The sequence below is a fragment of the Lactuca virosa genome, chromosome 5 (assembly GCF_052849685.1).
Source record: "Lactuca virosa cultivar CGN04683 chromosome 5, Lactuca_virosa_CGN04683_v6, whole genome shotgun sequence".
Taxonomy (NCBI): domain Eukaryota; kingdom Viridiplantae; phylum Streptophyta; class Magnoliopsida; order Asterales; family Asteraceae; genus Lactuca; species Lactuca virosa.
In genome coordinates this window covers 426,716,476-426,742,276 of record NC_136430.1, presented here as the reverse complement: position 1 = coordinate 426,742,276, position 25,801 = coordinate 426,716,476, and the positions used below count along the sequence as shown (strand labels likewise).

Sequence of the window (25,801 nt, the reverse complement as noted above, 5' to 3'; positions counted from 1 at the left end):
TGATAAACATTAAGTTACCCTTTGTCACACTTACTAGTCCATGTTAGTGTACCGGTTAACCACACACGCTCTACTAACGACTTGGTAAGGTACAAAGTATAATTTCATGGGTTAGCACCAAATTCACATTTTCCTAAAGTAACTAAGATTGGGAATTTATAAAAGGTTTAGTTACTTTATAATCATTATACTTTTAATGAGAGTTATAGTATTTGTCCTACCCGTTCGGCTAACGACCCTCCATCAGTCAAGGAAGCGGTGGGTGAGAGTGGACACCCATTAAGTTGCCATTTTATAGGAAACAATCTTATACCCCCCTTATAGACCGGCTTCGTGAATGAGGCCTACTAACGGTAAAACTGACTTGATCTTATATATATATATATATATATATATATATATATATATATATATATATATATTAACTTATAATATTATTAAGTATAAGGGTTGAATTTTAACTTTTAAAACTTTAGGGATTGAAATTAAAGTGTGTGTGAGACTTTACAAATTCCAAAACTTGAGGGCAAGTTTTGAAACTATTCAAAACTTTTCATTTCTATAACTTATGAGTTTTAATGGTTTTTAAGAAAAGACTTTTGGAATTCCATAACTTGAGGACAAGTTATGGAGTCCATTAATTGGCATTTAGATCAAGAATTACACTAACAAACAATTTGCAAATAATTCCTATGATCTACCAAAACTCATAAGCATGAACATTCATATCAACAATTTTCAAGAATCATATAAACATATATAAAACTTGAAACTTTGATCATAATCTTTGAAAACAGATTAGCATAATCATTACCATATCAAAAACAGATTTTATAAGACCAAAATAGTTTAGGGTAATGATTCTAGTCCATTTCCAGCAACAAAACTCGAAATTCTGCACTTTGGGCCTCCTACTCGCAGAGTGCAAGAACCTACTCAACGAGTAGGATGATATTTCACTTGGACTCGTCGAGTCCCCCCATGGACTCGGCGAGTTCACTGAACAGTGAGCACATTTTCGACATTTTTCAGCAATTTGCATCAAGTATAATGAAAACAAGCCTAGGCTCTGATACCACTGATGGGTTTTGAGCATTCTAACACTCCTATGGTGTACATGCAACCCTAGAAACCTTGGATCTATGTTTTCTCTATTATACATGCAAATATTCATTTTCCAAGGTTTTCATCCTAACTAGCATATCATGGGGTACTTGTAATATAAAAACTAGTAGAATGACATACCTTTTCTTGTGGTTGATTACTTGGAGCTTCAAGAGCCTAGCACCAATAATGTGAATGCCTCAAGTGGAATCACAAATCACCAAAACAACTTGGAAGACTTTGAGAGAATATGAAGCACTCTAGAAATTGGTCTACTCTTGTTAACTCACACACTAGTGCCAATTTCAAGTGCCAAGGACTCCTTTATATAGTATGGTGGATTAGGGTTACATCCATGTAAACCCTAATACCCATGACCTTTCATTTCCATAGGATCTATGGGTTAAAAGCTCCATGGACTATCCATGGACTTCCATGCAAGCTTAGCCCATCTTAAATAATCTATTGGCCCATACTATTAGAATCCATATTTAACTAGCCTCTTTTGATCACTAAATTAATTCCAAATTAATTCTTGATCAATACTAATTAAATAATATGATTTCATATTAATATATTATAACTTATAATATTTTAATAAATCATAAATATACTATTCTCAAAAGACTATCCATACAAATTGTTCCGGTGAAGTGCAACCCAAATGGACCATGCCGGGTCGGGTCAAGAACATACCAAATATAGTTATGGACTTAGACACCTTATGCAACACTATCTGCCCATAGAACGAATGGAAGTTCTTCAACCCATCTTCCCTTCTTTTCACCTAATTTCTTTTTCGGGTTATTGACTATGATCTTGTTGCTAGACTTTGCTTGTCCATTAGCTTGAGGATGAAATGGAGTGGACATTATCATTTTAATTCCCCAACTGGTGCAGAAGTCCTGTATTCTTTTGCTTATGAACGTTGTCGCATATGATTTCGACAGGGATCCTGAATCTGGTGAGGATGTTTCTCTTGATGAATGAGACTACCTCCTTATCTCTTATTTGAACAAAATCCTCAGCTTCTATCCATTTTGATAAATAGTCTGTCATTACTAGCATAAAAACCTTTCCTCCTGGTGCCTTAGGCAATTTACCAACTATGTCCATTCCTCACTTCATGAATGGCCAAGCTGAGATGATGGGATTTAGGGGTTCTTCCGGTTGGTGAAGGATGTTGTTATGTCTTTGACAACCATCACATTTATGAGCATGTAAGAAAACATCTTTCTTCATGGTTGGCTAGTAGTATCCCGTTCTTAACACTTTGGAACATAAGAGTCTGCCCCCAGTATGGTTGCCACAATCCCCTTCGTGTATGTCTTTCAAGACTTCCATAACTTCATGATCTTCTAGGCACCTTAGATATGGTCCTACAAAGTATTTCTTGTACAATGCTCCTTGGATCATGACTGTAACATCCCCCTCTGGCATGTATCATAATATTGTCCGCTTTGGGCTCCCGACATGAAAACTTCCCAGAGGGTCACCCACCCATGAATTGCTCTCGACCGGGCACACTTAACTGCAAATATCTTATGGGATCTTATGCCCTCATGACTTTAAAATGTGTTGTGATAGGGAAGGTATCCACACCCTTATAAGGAATGCTTCGTTCTCCTTCCCAGCCGATGTGAGATCAGGTGCAACCTACCTTCACCCCCCATTATAAGGTTCGATATCCCTGTCGAACACATCGAACCGTGCCCTAGATCTGATACCATTTGTAATATCCCCCTCTAGCATGTATTTAATATTGTCCGCTTAGGGCTCCCGCCACGAAACTTCCCAGGGGGTCACCCATCCCTTAATTGCTCTCGCCCGGGCACACTTAACTTCATAGTTCTTATGGGATCTGCTACCCTCACGACTTTAAAACGTGTTATGATATGGAAGGTATCCACACCCTTATAAGGAATGCTTAGTTCTCCTTCTCAGCTGATGTGAGATCAGGTGCAACCCACGTTAATTTTAACACTCGCAGATTCATGTTAGTCAATTAAATAGAATAAGCTATAAAAATGACATTTTTATATAAAGTTATTTAGGATAAACAATCTTAGACAAAGTCATAGTGTACATGACAAGGATTCCGTACATATAAAGATCGCTAAAATCCGACTTCGTATGAAGAAGTTATGCTTCTTCAAAGTTTCGCGATTAAACCGGCACAACTCCACGTATATGTAACATCCCATTTTAAAGGGATTGATTAAATAATAAATCAGGAACCTCGGGAAGTAATTATTATGATTATTTTATATTATTAGAGTCCAAAATTTTAATAACAATTATCAGAATGTTAGTTTCGGGGGTTAAAGAATAATTTTGGACTTAATTTGAAAGGATCTTGAATGGCTGGGGCTCAAATGGGAAATTACGGACCTATGTTGAATTAATTGGTCATGGAGGGGCCATATGGTAATTACTTGGGGTCAATATGCAAGGATTTCAGAAGGGAGGGTTTAGATTGTAAATTTAGGATTCGTTTTGGAAGAAAATAGAGGAGGAGGGACCATTCTTGTTATTATGGGATTTTGTTTAAAGAACCGGGTATATAACCCCTCTATTCCCCCCCCCCCCCCCCGTAACCCTAACCCTAGTGACCATATGTGCAGCCGCCCCTATCACATACCCTCCAGCCGTCACCTTCTTCACTCCCACTCCCTCCGCCGCCCTCTCATTCCGTTTTTCCGATCAGCAAGGCTGCTAGCGACGTTTTCTACGACCGGACTTCGAGGGCTGCCGGAACACCAACGAAGCATGACTGTTGCAACCTCGCTGCTGTGACTCCGACGAACGAACGAGACCGAAGCTGCGGCGGTCGTGCTGTCCTAAGCCACCTCCCTCCATCCTTCTTCTTCTTCTTCTGTTCGTCGGTACCCTGCCGCCAAGAGGCCGCCGCCATGGTTCCTTCCGTGCCATTGAAGACCCAGCCGAGTCCAGCTCGCTATAGCCGGCTGATAGCGCCGCTGCCACTCTCTCTCTCCTTCTTCCTTCGTTCTACCGCTGCTGTTGTTGCCCGTTTCTTGTGTTGCTGCTGTTGCAACCCACCTCAGTGGGTGTTGGGTTCATTATCCGGGCATATGGATGTGTGTTCGTGTACTGTGATGGGACAAGGCCGCCAAAGTGTCCCTTGGCCGGAGATCCGAAGAACAAAACCCCAACGCCACCACCGTAGGGTGGTGGCTTCCACCGTGTATAGCCGCCTGCCGCCACAAGGTGGCTATGTGTGTGTGTGTGTTATTTTATGAGTGTGTGTGGGTTATTGGATGTTATTGTAAAATTGTACTGTAATAGAGTAGGAATAATGAAAAGAAAAGCTCAAACCACCACCGTAGGGTGGTGGCTGCCGCCTCCTACCGCCACCGGCCGCCGTGTCGGGTGGCGGTGTGCCTTGTTTGGTTTGTGACTCGTTTGGATGTCTGGACAAGGGACTACTAAACCCTAATGGGCCAAAAGAAACCCTAGTGGGCCCAATGAGAGCTTAATGGGCCCAATGAAGCCATAATGGACCTAAAAGCCCAACAAATTGATAAATGGGCTAGTAATTGGGTTCGAAACCCTAATTAGGGTTTGGAAAACCCTAATGCCAATAAAACCCTAATTTTGAGAATTAATCGAGACACACACTCGGGGATTATTTAATAGTTTGAAATATTAAATAATAATCATTTGGAAAATTAACCTAAGTCAATATTGGACTTAATGGATTGAGTCCTTGATGGGTTAAGTAAGAAACACTTAACCCTAATCATCATTTCATATGAAAACCCTAATTTTGGGATTATGGGCTTCGACTTATCGGGGCCCACATTTGGACCATTGGAATGGAATTGTGTATTAAGCCCAAGCACACCATATGACTTATTTAGTAAAGTGAGGGACTTAAGGGATTAAGTCCTTAATGGGTTAAGTGAGAAACACTTAACCCTAATTGTCATTTTATGTGAAACCCTAATTTCACATGGGCCTTGAGTTGGTCCTTCCTAGTGGGTTTTGGTGATTGGACTATTGATGAGTTGTCCAAGAACAAGTTAATGGACCAAAATAAGTAAATGGGCTTTAGGATAAGGCCCATGTGAGGACTTGGGCCCAATTTGGAAGATTGGACCATAATTGAGACTTTATGACTATGTGATAATGGGCCATGGGGATTGGATTGGAATAATCGAATGGGCCTTAAGGAAAGACCATTTAGAGGTCTGGGCCCAATTTGGAAAATTGGGCCATATGTTGGGCTTTGGCCCATTATTTGACTTTTGGGCTTTTGTAGTGTGAGTTGGACCTTGGGCTTGGAACCCAATTATTAATTGGGTATTGTTTGATGTTGACAGTTTGAGAATCTGTCAACCAACAGTTGGAGTTGTATCTGGTGGACTTCAGCAGTTCCATGTGAGTTATCCTCACTATACACAAGGGTCTAAGGCACCAAGGCCGGCCCTTTGAATTGTTATATGGTTACCTTATGCTAGTATGATCTGTTAGGTCGATATCCTAGAGGGTAGGATAATATTATATGATATGTAGTATGATCTGTTAGATCGGTATCCTAGAGGGTAGGATAATATTATATGATATGTAGTATGATCTGTTAGATCGGTATCCTGGTAGATGGGATGGTGTTATGTGCTATGTGGTATGATGCGTTAGATCAAGTATTGTCTATAGACTGTTATGTGATTATCTGTTATACGTGCACATGTTTGTTTGGCGGTTGAGGCTTATCTGCTTCGTGCGAAAGCCAATAGACCTGGGCATTCCAACCTGTTGGTTGAGGACCGTGAGTATTCCATCCCGAGGATGATTGGACTCATAGTGTGTTGGCATTCCAACCTGTTGGTTGAGGGCCTGGGGTATTCCAACCTGATGGTTGATTGGACCCATAGTGTGTTGGCATTCCAACCTGTTGGTTGAGGGCCTGGGGTATTCCAACCTGATGGTTGATTGGACCCATAGTGTGTTGGCATTCCAACCTGTTGGTTGAGGGCCTGGGGTATTCCAACCCGATGGTTGATTGGACACATAGTATGCTGTTATGATTATATGTATGTTGTTGTGGGTATGGGTATTTTGGGGGAACTCACTAAGCTTTCGGGCTTACAGTTTCATTTTATTGTTTCAGGTACATCAGGGGATTGTGGCAAGGCAAAGGCGTGATCGTACAGCTCCTCACTTTTGATGACTTTGTTTCTGGGATACTCTGATGTTAAACTATATTGAAAACATTTTGTAATAACTAATGACTTTTGGGTGTTGAAAAAGTTTTAAATTGGCTTGATTTTTATGGGTGTTAGAGTATCATAAAAAGTGAATTTTTGATAAATTACTTTTTAGACTAAGTGGTCTAAATGAAGTTGTAATAGTCGTTAAACCGAGAGTGGGCATATAGAGAATCTCTAAATCTGACATCATTAGAGGAAGTTATGATTTTTCTAAGATTTAGCATATCAATATATAGCATTGTTTTGAAAACCGGACCGGGCCGTCCGGTTCAACCGGGAAACGGTGCTGGTTCCGGTTCTTTAGCCTCTGAAAACCGGTAGTGCATCAAACCATAAAAAACCGACGGTTTTTTGTGAACCGCGGTCGGACCGGGGTGGTTGAACCGGCTTCAGAACCAGTTTTTACTTCTTTTTTTGTTTTCTTTAAACTAATATCGGACAAATCATTCCCAATTCCCAAATCGCAAAACGCACAGTCGTACACCCAAAGTCCAAACTCCAAATACTAAACCTAATGTCGAATGTCGATTGATTACAATCATTCCATTTCCTTTTGTTTTCTAGTTCTGCGATCACAATTCACAACTCTCCATCGTCACCTTCGTCCTGCGATCACAGCTCTCCATCGTCTCCATCAGCTCCGATTTCTGCTACACCACCGACGAGGCGACAAGCAATCCAATGAGTAGAGAAATTAGAAGCTTGAATTTCTTGGTTAGTGGATTCCATTCTTTTTTTTTTCTAGGATTCTATTCACCGTTTCTTACTTTCTTACCCTTTATGCAACTTAGCATCTTAATGTGGAAATTCTACAGCAACAAGAGATATTCTTATATATTACATGTTAAGGAATACACAAAACACATATATTACGTTGATTTTGGTTGCTCACTTAATGTAATTTCTGTTGGGAATTAAATCAATGACAGTCATGATCTTTTGAAATATCAAATCTGTCAAAGTAATTGGAAGTTGAAAGAATTAAAAACTGTGTTTGTACACTTATCAGACTGTAGATCAGATTTTTGATTGTCTGTTTCTTAATGTTAGATTGTTAGTATTACATTTCCATTGCTTTGTTTCTTAATGTTAGTATCACTATAGCATTCAATTTAGGATTTTTTAGATTGTGCACTTATCAGATTTTAGATTAGACTGTGCACTTATCAGATTTTAGATTAGATTTTAGATTAGATTGTGCTCAACTATAACATTAGTTGTTTGTGTTTGTGTTTTAGATTATGAGTACTCCTGGCTCAAGTTCCAATCCAAGTTCTAATCCATCCGAAGCACAATCGAATATTGTACCATCTGGTTCACAAGCTTCTACTCAACCAAATCTTTGATCAAAAAAGGATCTTGCTTGGAGGCATATTACTGAACTACGAGATGGAGCAGGAAAAAGTCATATTTTTGTACCTTTTGTAAAAACACATACAATGGTGGAAGTATCAATAGAATGAAACAACACCTTTTTGGAGTGCCATGTAGTATTGTAGCATGTCCGAGTTGTCCCGGAGATATAAAGTTTCTCATAAAAAGTTCATTGGATGAAAATACCAAAAAAGCAAAAGAGAAACATGCTGGTGTGCTCGGTGATACTTCGGGGATGAATGTACATAACCTGTATGATGTTGATGATGATGATGACGAGGTTCTAGTACTCACCCAACAAACAACTCAAAAAAAAGATGGAAAAAGAAAATCTCCTCCTACCTCCCAAACACAAACTGTGCCGCCTTTTTTCAAACGAGGTATGCATGAACCATCTCAACCGTCAATTAAAGCAGCATTGCAAAGTAAGGAAAGATGGCATGAAACGGATTTAGCTCTTGCTATGTGGTTTTATGATTCTTGCATACCTATGAATGCCGTGAATTCTCCCATTTTCCAAATAGCAATGAGTAAAGTCGCTAGTATGGGTCATGGATACATAGGGCCTTCATATCATGCTATGCGTGTGACGTTGTTGAAAGATGCGAAACAATCTGTACAACTTATAGTTGATTCTTATAGACGTTCTTGGGCAGAAAATGGTTGTACAATTATGGGTGATGGGTGGCGGGATACAAGACAATGACCCCTTATCAATTTTATGGTGTATTGTGCAAAAGGTATTTCCTTCAGCAAATCAGTTGATGCATCGGATATTGAGAGTAATGCCTAAACTCTATGCAGCTAATTTAGTGAGATTGTTGAGATTGTTGGTCGTCAGAATGTAGTTCATTTAGTCATTGATAATGTTTCAAACTATAAGGTTGCAGGAAGATTGTTATGTGAGAAATATTCGTCTATTGTTTGGTCTCCTTGTGCAGCTCACTGTATGAACTTGATTATGAAGGATATGCCGGAGATGCCTCAAGTTGCTGATTTGGTTACACTTGCATTGAGGGTTACAATTTTTGTTTATAACCATAAATGGCCATTAAATTGGTTAAGAAAAATACCAGGTTGGACTGAGATTATTCGTCCGGGTGCCACTCGTTTTGGTACTGCATTTATTGCATTGAAGAGTTTGTGTGATCACAAACATGATTTGCAAGCTATGGTTACCTCCCTGGATTATAAAAAAGTGATTAGATTGGAAAAAACAAAAGAAGTTAAGCTATCATATTGAATGAAAACTTTTGGAATAATTGTGCTATCATAGTAAAAGTGATAACTCCAATGTTGATACTTTTACGGATTTGTGATTCGGATGAGAAGCCGACTTTAGGTATAAATTTTTTTGTAACAACCCAAATTTTACAAAGAAAATTTTCATTTATAATTAGTCAACCACATTTCGTAAAACATGAAGATTCCAATAATTGTTTTCAAAACCACCAACATTACAACATTATTATTTTCAAAACATCAGAGTGTCCCCCAAACCATATCGGAAAAGAGAGATAGAGTGCACGCTGCGTCATCACGCCTTGCCTTTGCCCTTGGGCTCCGATGTACCTGAAACAAACCCACAAACAGTAAGCTGAAAGCTTAGTGAGTCCCCCTCAGAGCATACCCCACACAAACCACATATCACATTAGCTATAAAGCTACCTCTACCACATATCACATGTCAATTAGCCATGAAGCTATCTCTACCGTTAGCCACAAAGGATATCTCTACCATCAGCCATAAAGGTTGTCTCTACCATTGGCCATAAGGCCACCTCTACCATTAGCCATAAGGCTATCTCTACCGTTAGACAAAAAGGCTATCTCTACCACATATCATGCACACATACATATTACACCTCTACATAACAAGTAAGCCAACTATCACAAAATGGGCCGACCTTGGTGCCTTAGAACCGTTGGTATGGTGAGAAAACTCACCTCACAAAGCTGAATCGACAACTGAATTCTGGTATGTCCTGTGCTGCTCTTCCCAAACTGTCTATAATCAATGAGTAAATAACTCAGCACAATCCCATAAATACCCCCAGGGTCAACCCTGGTCAAAGTCAAGGTCTATAGTCAAGGTCAATAGTCCATATTGACCTTGACTCGAGTACAATCGTTCACACGTCCGGTTCCTAGCTTAACTCATCGACTCGCTGAGTCACCCGAGGGACTCGTCGAGTTCCCTGATGTTCACGGCCGTAAACCACCAACCGCACACCCTTGACCGTGAACCCCTGGCCGTAAACCTTTGGCCGTGAACAAGGAAACCCTCTCGACTCGCCGAGTCTCTTGCACGACTCGTCGAGTCCCTATCAGTCCATTATGTTTACGACCTCTTCCAGTGGGACTCAAGGTCCCAAACTTCAGATCTATACTCTAATAGTGAAGATAACACGTAAAGTTGCAAACTTTACGTGCATGCAAGGCCTCTCATGGCCATAATACTCAAAACTAACCCTTAAAAAGGTTTTCATGCATGGAGAGGGAATGAGCTCATAAAAATATGTGACTTTATGACTTCTGGGACCTAAGAAGGTTCAGATCTGGAACTATATCCTTGTGATAGGTCCAGATCCAACCTTGATTCCCTTTCCTTCTATGATGGCCATAATCTTCCAAAAGAAATTTAAGGATCTTAAACTGAAAGTGACAGACTGATACCTCAAACGAATGCCCAACATGAAATAGACGCTTGATCTAGTGCTTTTCCCCTTGGTACTTCCTCTTCAAGCTTGGAATTCTCCCTAAAATCCCAAAGATAGCCCCCAAATGCACTCACTTCACACCTTTGAGAGTTCGCAGACGTAAACAGTCTTTTATCGTGATAAGGGAGGCCACAAGGGTTTATAATGATGTTTATATATGGGGCAAAACCCCAAAATTAGGGTTTTCTCTAAACAGCTCTAACTCGCCGAGTCAGTTTCGACCCGCGTCCAACATGTCTCGACTCTACTCGACGAGTTGTTCTCCCAACTCGTTGAGTCCATGCATAAAACCTCCCCAATTTGGTAACTTTCCAACCAACACCTGAACCAGGTGTTACAAGTCTCCCCCACTTGAACTAGACTTCGTCCTCGAAGTCTGCCAACCCAAACAAATCGGGGTAATGCTCTCGCATCTCGTCTTCCGGTTCCCAAGTCCACTCGGAACCCTTCCGATGCTGCCATTGCACTTTCACCAGTCTTACCTCGTTATTCCGAAGAACCTTCATCTTCCTATCTAGAATGGCAACGGGCTTCTCAATGTAGTTCAAGCTCTTGTCCACCTGGATATCACCCAACGAGACAACCGCAGCCTCGTCTGTGACACTTCCGAAATTGCGACAGATGGAATGTGTTGTGAATCTGGCTAAGCTCCTCTGGCAGATCCAAGCGATATGCCACTTTGCTCACCCGGGCCGTTATCCCGAACGGGCCTATATACCGACGCCCCAACTTGCCCCTCTTCCAAAACCTGATGATCCCTTTCCAGGGCGACACCTTCAGCAACACGAAATCCCCCACCTGAAACTCAAGATCGGATCGCCGTCGGTCGGCATAGCTTTTCTGACGGCTCTGCGCGACCCGCAACCGGTCGCGCACCTGCTGAATCAACCCATTAGTCTTGAGCACTACTTCAATGCTTCCCATGACCCGGTGTCCAACCTCATCCCAACAAATTGGGGTCTGGCACCTCTGTCGATATAGCATCTCGAATAGAGCTCGGTCGATACTGGCATGGTAACTGTTATTGTACGAAAACTCAGCCAGTGAAAGATACGTATCCCAACTCCCTCCAAAATCCAATACGCATGCCCGTAGCATATCCTCCAGTGTCTGGATCGTTCTATCACTCTGACCGTCGGTTTGGGGGTGGTACGCCGTGCTAAAATGTAGCTGAGTGCCCAGCTCCTCGTGGAATTTCTTCCAGAACCTAGATGTAAACCGAACATCACGGTCAGAAACTACCGACACAGGCACCCCGTGTCTAGCTACCACCTCACACACGTAAATATCTGCCAACTTTTCTGTGGATATACTTTCGGATATCGGAATGAAATGGGCACTCTTCGTCAGTCTATCCAATATCACCCATATGGCGTCCACACCCCTTTCCGTCCTTGGCAACTTCGTAATGAAGTCCATCGTGATCTCCTCCCACTTCCACATGAGAATGGGTAGCGGTTGGACCTTACCATGAGGCCGCTGATGCTCGGCCTTGACCTTCCTGCAGGTCAAGCACCGCTCTACAAACCAAGCAATTTCCCGCTTCATGCATGGCCACCAATAACTCAGCCTCAAGTCCCTATACATTTTCGTAGCTCCTGGATGTATAGAGAACCTGGACTTATGCGCTTCCTCCAATATCTTTTGTCTCACTCCCCCAGTCGTCGGTACCCACACCCGACCACACTACATCAATAGGCCTCGACTATCCTTAACAAACAAAGGATATTGTCCTCGGATCCTCTCTACCTTCCAATTCTCTTTCTTCACCACCTCAACCCGAGCCTCTTTGATCATCTCCAACAATGGGGAGATCACCGTCATCCTCAAACACACACTCCCAATCGGGGAACCTGCCGTCTTACGGCTCAAAGCGTCGACCACTACTTTGGCCTTCCCTGGGTGGTATAGAATCTCGCAATCATAGTCTTTTAGCACGTCCAACCACCTTCTCTGTCGCATGTTGAGGTTATGTTGACCCATGAAATACTTCAGACTCTTGTGGTCGGTGTAAATGGTACACCGTACTCCATACAAGTAATGCCTCCAAATCTTGAGGGCAAACACCACTGCCCCCATTTCCAGATCGTGAGTGAGGTAATTCATCTCATGTGGCTTTAACTGTCGCGAGGCGTACGCTATCACGTGCCCTCTTTGCATCAGTACCACACCTATCCCTGTAATCGATGCATCACAGTACACCACCAGATCGTCTAACCCCTCAATTAATACAAGGATCGGAGGTTCACACAATCTCCGTCTCAATGTCTCGAAAGCCAACTGTTGATCCGTACCCCACCGAAACGTCACATTCTTCTTAGTTAGTCGTGTCAATGGCACAACAATCTTGGAGAAGTCCTGAATAAATCTCCGATAATAACCTGCTAAACCCAAGAAGCTACGAATCTCAGATGAATTCTTCGGTACTTCCCACCGCATCACAGCCTCAACCTTGGCTGGATCAACCCCTCCTGGTTGATGATATGCCCCAAGAATTGTACCACTCGCAGCCATAAATCACACTTGGAGAACTTGGCATACAACTTCTCCGCCCTTAGGGTCTCCAACACCTCCCTTAAGTGTTGTTCGTGCTGCTCCCTGGTCTTCGAATAGACCAGGATATCATCAATGAAAACGATCACCGACCAATCCAACATCGGTCTACACACCCTAATCATAAGGTCCATGAACACTGCTGGGGCATTGGTAAGTCCAAACGGCATCACTACAAACTCATAATGCCCATACCGAGTCCTCAAAGCCGTCTTCGGTATATCCTCATCCCGAATCCTCATCTGATGGTATCCCGACCGAAGATCAATCTTGGAAAACCAAGACTCACCCTGAAGCTGATCGAAGAAATCATCGATCCTTGCCAACGGATAACGGTTCTTCACCGTTAGATTGTTTAGTTCCCTATAATCGATACACATTCTGTGGGATCCATCCTTCTTTTTCACGAAAAGAATTGGTGCTCCCCACGGGGAACTGCTCGGACGAATGAACCCTCAGTCTAACAGCTCCAGAAGCTGTGTAGATAACTCTTGCATCTCGGGTGGTGCCAACCGATATGGTGCCTTTGCTATCGGAGCAGCACCCGACACCAAATCGATGCGAAACTCCACCTGCCTCTCCGGAGGCACCCCTGGTAACTCTTCGGGGAAAACATCCAGAAAGTCCTTAACAACTGGCACACTGCCTACATCCTTCGTGATCTCTACCCTTGTATCCGAGATATATGCCAGAAATCCCGAACAACCCTGCTGCAGGAACCTCCTAGCCCTCGCAGCCGAACAGAGGGTCGGCCCCTGCGATTCCCTATCACCATGTATCACCAGTTCTCCCCCACTTGGGGTTCGAACCCTCACCAACTGATGCTTGCAGTCAATCATGGCCCCGTTGGCCCCCAACCAATCCATTCCGATAATCACTTTCAGCCCTCGCAATGGTATCGGAACTAGATCGACACAAAATCTCTCACCAAGCACATTCAAGACACAGTCCTGATACATCCTCGTAGCACTGACGGTGCGGTCATCCGCAATCTCCACCTCGAGCGGGGAATCCAAAGTTCCCGGCGCTTCCCGGAACTTCTTGCTAAGTGCAAGAGATACGAACGATTGGGTTGCACCCGAATCAAACAAGACATGAGCAGACATACCATTGACCAAAAAGGTCCCTATATAAGCATATAGTACACATAAGCGAAACAGATACATAGAGCAGGGAAGAATAATCACGTACCAGCCACAACGTCTGGCGCTGCGCGTGCCTCTTCAGTAGTCAGCTGAAATGCACGGCTCTTCACTATTAGAGCTTCCGCCTTAGCAGGGCGACCATCGATAATCCTCATTGTGGCGGGCGCAGGTGTGACATCCCCTGATTTCTCGGCCAAAAAAGACCGATTTAATTTATGCTTTTAAAATAAAGTCAAAGAAATCCTTTTAAAAGATGTTGCGGAATTGATCCCCAAAACAAAACATGATAAAAATTTATCAAAACCTTTCTTTAAGAAAGTGTATATTTTCCTTTTATATCAAAACGTCGGGATGTCATGTTCCGATACAGATCAAAAGCATAAACAAGACATTATAAGCCTTTCAACAGTTATTTACAACTACTGGCCTATAATCCAAAAATCTCTCATCATCCTCCGACTATGCTCGGGGTCCACTACCTGTAACATAAAAAGCTGAGTGGGTCAGGCTTGGGAGCCTGGTGAGCATATAGGGTTTTCAACCCACAATAATAATAAACTTATTACGTTCATCAATCAACAGTAACCCTGATTACCCATTCCCGTTATCCTCACTTTACGTCCCTAAACACCTATCACACAAGGGACCTAGCCTAAGGAATATCATCGGGATGGACACTACTGCTAAGGGGACTCCTCAGCCGTACATGTCCTAAACGCAACCATGATGGGGATGGAGTACAGCAAATGAACACCCAAGCTCATTAACACCTACAGGTTGCGAGCCTGCCAGCGTTCCACTGAACTGTCTAGAAAAGTCTGTGGTCGTCATCCATACTCCGCTAGATGACTGGATCACAAAAACATCAAGGCCTCTCATCATTTTATTTCATCACACATCAACTATCTACCCATGTTTTACCCAACATATTTGTAGATAAAAATACATATACAGTTTAAAACTTGTATAAAACATCTATTCAAGAGTCACTTCAATTAAACAATTAATATAATTACACATAGCACGTATTTTATAGAAAATACTTCATATCTAGGTGTAAGATGAAGGTGACTACACACTCACTTGATTTAATGATAATCGGGCAGCACTTCGTTTCCTAAAACGATCGTTTCTAATAAAACCGGAAGTTTTATTGAGAAACCTGGCTCTATGAGGGTTGGGCTTCAAAACCGAAAAGATAAACTTCTCGGGCTTCTCGTGCACTTTGGGGCGTGTTTCGGGTGTTTGGTATAATACCGGGGCTTTAGGGGAAGTTGGAATGAAACAAATATTGAAAGAGGGGTGTAAAATGGCAAATTTCCAAAATATACTCGGGAGGTCTCGCACCCTTCTATTTATAGGGGCGAGACTTCTGATCCAAGGGCTGAGAAGACTCCACGCGGCAGCAGATCCGACGCGAGGGTGATGGCTTCGCACGTGCGAGGGTCCAGGTGTGGCCTTCTGATTGGACCGAGGTCTATGGTCCGAGGGGGGGGGGGGTTCGTGGCGCACCATGCGAAGCTCGGACATGTCAGGAGAGGCACGCGTCAGATCGCGGTTGGACCAGCACTTCGGATGCGAGGGTTGCGACACGCCTCGCCAGCTGGCCTCGGTGACTCAGCAGTTTCGGACACGTGGCGCGCATGCAGCGAAGGTGACGTGGCCGAACTCCCACCATGCGAAATTTCTCGGATTTGGCATTTTTTTTCGATTTTTGTGCAAAAACTTCTAAAATCCATAACTTTCGCATACGGGCTCCGTTTTTGACGTTCTTTATATGCACGCGTAGGTAAAATTACGCTCTACAACTTTCGTTGAGACTTCGTCGGCTAATTTTGAATTTAATTTTTATATTATTATTTTTAACAGACCGGGACAAGAAATCCGTTAAAAATTCATAACTTCTTCATCTGACGTCCGTTTTCGTCTGTCTTTTTACCGTTGTACTACTATTGACGATACATTCGATTCTCGTTTAGGTTGTGTTGGTGTTAGGTGCATTTCATGTACCCATTTTGTAGCTTTATTTCATAAAAGTACATTGCATATAGGCTTAAACTCATGCATTTTGCATGTTTTTCGGGATTTTTCATGAGGCAATTTCATTCAAATACTTTTGTGATATTTCAGGAACTTTTGGAGGTAGGATATTGTTGGAGGAGGTAAATAAAAGTTGCGGACAAAATTTCGGGACTTGCGGAGCACCGAGGAGCAAGATATCAAAGAAATGAAGATTTTGGCTTTACAGAGATTTACACGGCCGTGTAAATTCAAGCCTTGCGTTTACACGGGCCGTGTAAACGTAGATTTCTGCACAGTATATTTTTGCGTTTACGCGGGCCGTGTAAATGACAGTGTTAATTTACGCGGGCCGTGTAAACGTAAATGCGGGTTTTAAAGCAGTTTTTCACCATTTTTAAAGGGGGGGGTCGACTTTTGGAGTAGAGAAGGCGATTTTCTTGAGGATTTTGAAGTTGATTAACACTTGGGAACATTTGATTTCATTTTGTAAGAACTTTAATTTCATTTTCTAGATTTGTGATCTTGTTCTAGTCATGAGTGGCTAGAACCCTAGATTCTCCAACTTTATGTCTTGACTTCTAGTTGTGATTTCAATCATATGACTTGATGTTTTCTTTCAATTTTCTATCTAGTGAATTTGATTTTGTCTCAATCGAATGTTTGATTCTAATTGTGATTCTTACTGGCCATTTGAATTAGGGTTAGATCATTCAAGTTATCTAATTGCAAAATCCGTAATTGTTTTGTAAATTGGACTAGGTAACAAGCACTAAACTGATTTCTATTGAATGAATTTAGTGTAAATCTTATTCACACATTCTTATGCTCCCGAGCTTATGAGGAGTATTGAGTGTTGTTGGGAACATTCACATAATGTTTAATGCAATCTTTCAACCTAATTCTAAGAGTTTGTTTAGATTAGATTGGTAAGGTTAGGATTAATCAAAGAGCTTGTTTTGGTTAATTATTGTGGTGAATGGGAAGTGTTAGAGCTTGTTAACACTTTCAAGTACCAACTTAGATAGAATTAAACAAATATCTTGTCATCCATGGAATCACATTGCTAATTTGTCTTGCATAGAGTTGGAGTACTTACAAATCTTGAACTTATTTCACTTAATCAATCATTTACTTATTGCTTTATTCTATAGTTTAAATCATTGCTTATAAATTCCCCCCATTCTGTGACCATTTTTGTACCTTACGCAAAAAGGTATAAACACTTGTCCCGTGTCTCTGTGGATCGACCCTACTTACCTTGTACTACGTTTTTAGTGCATAGTAGTAGTGTTTAAGGAGTCATTTGTACCCTTTATTTGTTGGGTTTGACACGCCTAACAAATTGGCGCCGTTACCGGGGACACGGTGTTACTAATTGTTTATGCCAAGCATTTTGTGAGCAGGTGCTTTAAAAAAAAAGAAAAAAAAAGTCAGGTAGAAGATAAGTTTTCAATTGAAGGAAGTGGCGAGAAGGTTAATGTGTTGTAAAGGCCCACTTACTTAGAACAAAGCACATTCAGGGGCCAAGTCGAGCCAACGACTTAAAACAAGGGCAGCTAACCGGGAGGCAACCCGGGGTTATTTGTTTCCTTTCTTTTAAAACTTTTTAGTCTTTGGTAAATTTCAATTTTTTTTAATGTCCCAAATGGTTTTAAACTTATTTTTTATGCCTAGAAAATGAATCTCCGGCTCCAAAAATACTTCACGGATAGCTTGGGGAGGATGAAGAGGAGGTTCTCACCATAATTGCAAGGCTCCAAGAACGATTTGGTAAATTCTTTCCATATCTTTAGTCGTTCATATTTTGCTTAAAAATTCAATTGGTATGCATCTGTGACTGTTTTGGACCCATTCCCATCCCAGCTACCATCCTCCACCATCCGACTCTTAATAGGCCGACTATGCCTCTGTCCAAGCATCGAGGTCGATGCTATATTTTAAGCTTGGGGAGGGGCATCCATCCATGCATAAATCCCGTTGCATGTAGGTTGCATGTAGTTTTGTACATATTGCATTAATTTTCATTTCATTTTCTTTTTCATTTTTTTTTCTGCATGGAAAATTCCATCCATGCATAAATCCCGTTGCATGTAGGTTGCATGTAGTTTTGTACATATTGCATTAATTTTCATTTCATTTTCTTTTTCATTTTTTTTTCTGCATGGAAAATTTTTCAAAAACCAAAACGATTTTCTTTCTATTCTAATTTTTATTATTTTCTTTGCATTTTGTTTGCATCTAAATTTTTGCATTGCATTCATTGCATAATTAAAAAAAAAACGATCCAATCCCAAGCAACCGAATCTTTTCAAAACAGTTGAGCTGGTAAGTGAGTCATGTGCCTTGAGATTAGACTTGCTCTTTTTATTGAAAATCTAAAAGCAAGTTAATCGCACACGAACACACCTCCCGAAGCTACTTATGCAAAACAGAAAGTGAGAAGCTTGTCAACATTGGAGCATAACAGCAGGTATGAGTTAATTCTTTGGGACATATGACTGGTCTTATGAGTAGTAAATGCTCAATTGAACTCAAAATGCCAAATTCAAAAATTCATAAAAAGAATACAAAATTTCAGTGTCCCGAGCCTTCCAGCGCTCTAAAAGGTCTTTTCTACTCATTCCCTTTTATATACCCTGCTTGGGGACATATTTCCAACTATACTTACGGGTCTTTGCATGTTAACCTTTAGTCCCCTGAAAAATGTCTTAGAAGTCCTCACGGTAATAGACCGTGAGATGTCCCACAATAGAAAAGTCAAGGACGAAAATATAAAGAAATTGGCCAAATAAATAAATAAATTAATAAGAGTGTTATGTGTTAACTTAGTTATTTGTATTTGTGATACTTAAAAAAAAAACTATTATTAAGTTAATCTGTGACCTTTGGGATTCGAACAAGTAAACTCTGAGGGGTGTTTTACATCTAATCGCCTAAAGCTAAATTGTTTGGGACTGATTGAGTTGAAAATTCGTTACATGGGTTCCATAGAAAGTCATGAACTTAATAATAGCAAATAAAACTAATCTGTGGCCTTTGAGGTTCGGGCAAGTAAACCCGAGGGATCTCTTTAAATCTAACACACTAAGGTCATTTGATTTGGATGTGTTGGTTGGAAGCCCGTTACACGGATTTCAAAGAAAGCCATGAGCTTTATTTGTAAAAAATATAATTAAGAAGTTTGTATATAATTGTGTTTATAGTTTAATTGAATATTGTGTTTAGGAAAAATACTTGGCTGTCAAAAGATTCCCTTGGACTTGGATTTGAACTTATGACATTGGACTGAATGTTAATTACTTTGACTGGTGTAAGTGGTTTGAAGTTTGTAACCAATCTGGGTAAATATTAGGGAATTTTTAGAAAAGATTTTTCAGAAAAAGATTGTTGTTGATCAACAAATAGCTGGGGTCGAGCATTGTTATATTTTATGAAACAAAGATGGTTGAGCATGTTTTGTTACATATAATTTCACGAGAGTAAGACCATAATTTGTACCAAGAATTGACTTGATGATATTGAAAGGGAATTAGTGTTGTGATCTTTGATTCTGTTAAGTTGTATTAGGGAGTGGCCAAAGTCTTATTTCTATTATCATATAATATTTTGAGACTAAAGCCAAGTTGACTCAAGGCATGACAGGTACATTCTCAACTATGGTACAAAACATGGTTAATTGGGTTGGATATATTTTTTCATGTTTGTTTTGATTTCTTGCATCAAGTTTCAAAAAAAAAAAAAAAAAGTTTAACTTTGATTTTCTTTTCTTCTCTTTTATTTTATTTTCACCGGTTTAAATTTTCTTGTTCTTTCTTGAGGACAAGAAAGGTTTAAGCTTGGGGAGATTTGTTAGGTGCATTTCATGTACCCATTTTGTAGCTTTATTTCATAAAAGTACATTGCATATAGGCTTAAACTCATGCATTTTGCATGTTTTTCGGGATTTTTCATGAGGCAATTTCATTCAAATACTTTTGTGATATTTCAGGAACTTTTGGAGGTAGGATATTGTTGGAGGAGGTAAATAAAAGTTGCGGACAAAATTTCGGGACTTGCGGAGCACCGAGGAGCAAGATATCAAAGAAATGAAGATTTTGGCTTTACAGAGATTTACACGGCCGTGTAAATTCAAGCCTTGCGTTTACACGGGCCGTGTAAACGTAGATTTCTGCACAGTATATTTTTGCGTTTACGCGGGCCGTGTAAATGACAGTGTTAATTTACGCGGGCCGTGTAAACGTAAATGCGGGTTTTAAAGCAGTTTTTCACCATTTTTAAAGGGGGGGGGGTCGACTTTTGGAGTAGAGAAGGCGATTTTCTTGAGGATTTTGAAGTTGATTAACACTTGGGAACATTTGATTTCATTTTGTAAGAACTTTAATTTCATTTTCTAGATTTGTGATCTTGTTCTAGTCATGAGTGGCTAGAACCCTAGATTCTCCAACTTTATGTCTTGACTTCTAGTTGTGATTTCAATCATATGACTTGATGTTTTCTTTCAATTTTCTATCTAGTGAATTTGATTTTGTCTCAATCGAATGTTTGATTCTAATTGTGATTCTTACTGGCCATTTGAATTAGGGTTAGATCATTCAAGTTATCTAATTGCAAAATCCGTAATTGTTTTGTAAATTGGACTAGGTAACAAGCACTAAACTGATTTCTATTGAATGAATTTAGTGTAAATCTTATTCACACATTCTTATGCTCCCGAGCTTATGAGGAGTATTGAGTGTTGTTGGGAACATTCACATAATGTTTAATGCAATCTTTCAACCTAATTCTAAGAGTTTGTTTAGATTAGATTGGTAAGGTTAGGATTAATCAAAGAGCTTGTTTTGGTTAATTATTGTGGTGAATGGGAAGTGTTAGAGCTTGTTAACACTTTCAAGTACCAACTTAGATAGAATTAAACAAATATCTTGTCATCCATGGAATCACATTGCTAATTTGTCTTGCATAGAGTTGGAGTACTTACAAATCTTGAACTTATTTCACTTAATCAATCATTTACTTATTGCTTTATTCTATAGTTTAAATCATTGCTTATAAATTCCCCCCATTCTGTGACCATTTTTGTACCTTACGCAAAAAGGTATAAACACTTGTCCCGTGTCTCTGTGGATCGACCCTACTTACCTTGTACTACGTTTTTAGTGCATAGTAGTAGTGTTTAAGGAGTCATTTGTACCCTTTATTTGTTGGGTTTGACACGCCTAACAAATTGGCGCCGTTACCGGGGACACGGTGTTACTAATTGTTTATGCCAAGCATTTTGTGAGCAGGTGCTTTAAAAAAAAAGAAAAAAAAAGTCAGGTAGAAGATAAGTTTTCAATTGAAGGAAGTGGCGAGAAGGTTAATGTGTTGTAAAGGCCCACTTACTTAGAACAAAGCACATTCAGGGGCCAAGTCGAGCCAACGACTTAAAACAAGGGCAGCTAACCGGGAGGCAACCCGGGGTTATTTGTTTCCTTTCTTTTAAAACTTTTTAGTCTTTGGTAAATTTCAATTTTTTTTAATGTCCCAAATGGTTTTAAACTTATTTTTTATGCCTAGAAAATGAATCTCCGGCTCCAAAAATACTTCACGGATAGCTTGGGGAGGATGAAGAGGAGGTTCTCACCATAATTGCAAGGCTCCAAGAACGATTTGGTAAATTCTTTCCATATCTTTAGTCGTTCATATTTTGCTTAAAAATTCAATTGGTATGCATCTGTGACTGTTTTGGACCCATTCCCATCCCAGCTACCATCCTCCACCATCCGACTCTTAATAGGCCGACTATGCCTCTGTCCAAGCATCGAGGTCGATGCTATATTTTAAGCTTGGGGAGGGGCATCCATCCATGCATAAATCCCGTTGCATGTAGGTTGCATGTAGTTTTGTACATATTGCATTAATTTTCATTTCATTTTCTTTTTCATTTTTTTTTCTGCATGGAAAATTCCATCCATGCATAAATCCCGTTGCATGTAGGTTGCATGTAGTTTTGTACATATTGCATTAATTTTCATTTCATTTTCTTTTTCATTTTTTTTTCTGCATGGAAAATTTTTCAAAAACCAAAACGATTTTCTTTCTATTCTAATTTTTATTATTTTCTTTGCATTTTGTTTGCATCTAAATTTTTGCATTGCATTCATTGCATAATTAAAAAAAAAACGATCCAATCCCAAGCAACCGAATCTTTTCAAAACAGTTGAGCTGGTAAGTGAGTCATGTGCCTTGAGATTAGACTTGCTCTTTTTATTGAAAATCTAAAAGCAAGTTAATCGCACACGAACACACCTCCCGAAGCTACTTATGCAAAACAGAAAGTGAGAAGCTTGTCAACATTGGAGCATAACAGCAGGTATGAGTTAATTCTTTGGGACATATGACTGGTCTTATGAGTAGTAAATGCTCAATTGAACTCAAAATGCCAAATTCAAAAATTCATAAAAAGAATACAAAATTTCAGTGTCCCGAGCCTTCCAGCGCTCTAAAAGGTCTTTTCTACTCATTCCCTTTTATATACCCTGCTTGGGGACATATTTCCAACTATACTTACGGGTCTTTGCATGTTAACCTTTAGTCCCCTGAAAAATGTCTTAGAAGTCCTCACGGTAATAGACCGTGAGATGTCCCACAATAGAAAAGTCAAGGACGAAAATATAAAGAAATTGGCCAAATAAATAAATAAATTAATAAGAGTGTTATGTGTTAACTTAGTTATTTGTATTTGTGATACTTAAAAAAAAAACTATTATTAAGTTAATCTGTGACCTTTGGGATTCGAACAAGTAAACTCTGAGGGGTGTTTTACATCTAATCGCCTAAAGCTAAATTGTTTGGGACTGATTGAGTTGAAAATTCGTTACATGGGTTCCATAGAAAGTCATGAACTTAATAATAGCAAATAAAACTAATCTGTGGCCTTTGAGGTTCGGGCAAGTAAACCCGAGGGATCTCTTTAAATCTAACACACTAAGGTCATTTGATTTGGATGTGTTGGTTGGAAGCCCGTTACACGGATTTCAAAGAAAGCCATGAGCTTTATTTGTAAAAAATATAATTAAGAAGTTTGTATATAATTGTGTTTATAGTTTAATTGAATATTGTGTTTAGGAAAAATACTTGGCTGTCAAAAGATTCCCTTGGACTTGGATTTGAACTTATGACATTGGACTGAATGTTAATTACTTTGACTGGTGTAAGTGGTTTGAAGTTTGTAACCAATCTGGGTAAATATTAGGGAATTTTTAGAAAAGATTTTTCAGAAAAAGATTGTTGTTGATCAACAAATAGCTGGGGTCGAGCATTGTTATATTTTATGAAACAAAGATGGTTGAGCATGTTTTGTTACATATAATTTCACGAGAGTAAGACCATAATTTGTACCAAGAATTGACTTGATGATATTGAAAGGGAATTAGTGTTGTGATCTTTGATTCTGTTAAGTTGTATTAGGGAGTGGCCAAAGTCTTATTTCTATTATCATATAATATTTTGAGACTAAAGCCAAGTTGACTCAAGGCATGACAGGTACATTCTCAACTATGGTACAAAACATGGTTAATTGGGTTGGATATATTTTTTCATGTTTGTTTTGATTTCTTGCATCAAGTTTCAAAAAAAAAAAAAAAAAAGTTTAACTTTGATTTTCTTTTCTTCTCTTTTATTTTATTTTCACCGGTTTAAATTTTCTTGTTCTTTCTTGAGGACAAGAAAGGTTTAAGCTTGGGGAGATTTGTTAGGTGCATTTCATGTACCCATTTTGTAGCTTTATTTCATAAAAGTACATTGCATATAGGCTTAAACTCATGCATTTTGCATGTTTTTCGGGATTTTTCATGAGGCAATTTCATTCAAATACTTTTGTGATATTTCAGGAACTTTTGGAGGTAGGATATTGTTGGAGGAGGTAAATAAAAGTTGCGGACAAAATTTCGGGACTTGCGGAGCACCGAGGAGCAAGATATCAAAGAAATGAAGATTTTGGCTTTACAGAGATTTACACGGCCGTGTAAATTCAAGCCTTGCGTTTACACGGGCCGTGTAAACGTAGATTTCTGCACAGTATATTTTTGCGTTTACGCGGGCCGTGTAAATGACAGTGTTAATTTACGCGGGCCGTGTAAACGTAAATGCGGGTTTTAAAGCAGTTTTTCACCATTTTTAAAGGGGGGGGGTCGACTTTTGGAGTAGAGAAGGCGATTTTCTTGAGGATTTTGAAGTTGATTAACACTTGGGAACATTTGATTTCATTTTGTAAGAACTTTAATTTCATTTTCTAGATTTGTGATCTTGTTCTAGTCATGAGTGGCTAGAACCCTAGATTCTCCAACTTTATGTCTTGACTTCTAGTTGTGATTTCAATCATATGACTTGATGTTTTCTTTCAATTTTCTATCTAGTGAATTTGATTTTGTCTCAATCGAATGTTTGATTCTAATTGTGATTCTTACTGGCCATTTGAATTAGGGTTAGATCATTCAAGTTATCTAATTGCAAAATTCGTAATTGTTTTGTAAATTGGACTAGGTAACAAGCACTAAACTGATTTCTATTGAATGAATTTAGTGTAAATCTTATTCACACATTCTTATGCTCCCGAGCTTATGAGGAGTATTGAGTGTTGTTGGGAACATTCACATAATGTTTAATGCAATCTTTCAACCTAATTCTAAGAGTTTGTTTAGATTAGATTGGTAAGGTTAGGATTAATCAAAGAGCTTGTTTTGGTTAATTATTGTGGTGAATGGGAAGTGTTAGAGCTTGTTAACACTTTCAAGTACCAACTTAGATAGAATTAAACAAATATCTTGTCATCCATGGAATCACATTGCTAATTTGTCTTGCATAGAGTTGGAGTACTTACAAATCTTGAACTTATTTCACTTAATCAATCATTTACTTATTGCTTTATTCTATAGTTTAAATCATTGCTTATAAATTCCCCCCATTCTGTGACCATTTTTGTACCTTACGCAAAAAGGTATAAACACTTGTCCCGTGTCTCTGTGGATCGACCCTACTTACCTTGTACTACGTTTTTAGTGCATAGTAGTAGTGTTTAAGGAGTCATTTGTACCCTTTATTTGTTGGGTTTGACACGCCTAACAGTTGGGTAAAAATCACTCGATCTAAAATTCGAGTTTTTAGCTGTCTAGTACTAAGCTGAAACTTAGAAAAATCATAACTTCCTCATACGAAGTCAGATTTGGACGTTCTTTTTATACATACTCTCGGTTTAACGAACACTGTGACTTTCATTTAGATCACTAAGGCTAAAAAGTATTTTATCAAAAACTCACTTTTTACTTCATTCGGCACCGTGCCGGTTTTGTTGCGAAACTTCGACAGGTCATTACTTCTTCGTTATAACTCGGATTTCGGTATTCTTTATATATCCGTAATCCTTGTCACGCCCACTACAAGTTTCTTAATAGATATCGACTTTATCTAATATTTATTTTCGTCGCTCATTTTTATTCTTAATAAATAAAATCCTAATAATTAAGCATAAAACACATAATTTACATAATATTCACATAATTCCTTTTCATTTCTTCAAAATAAGTTACAAAGGTTAACCTAGACTATTATGTCAATATTAATGCCTAGCCTAGAAACACGGGCGTTACAATTCTCTCCCCCTTAGGATGATTCC

The 25,801-nt window shown here is 39.5% G+C and overlaps 1 pseudogene; it reads left to right on the top strand.

The window, feature by feature from the left end:
• The first annotated feature begins 7,794 nt into the window (after window positions 1-7,794).
• Window positions 7,795-25,801, top strand: part of LOC145114115 (uncharacterized) — a 37,618-nt pseudogene continuing 19,611 nt past the window's right edge.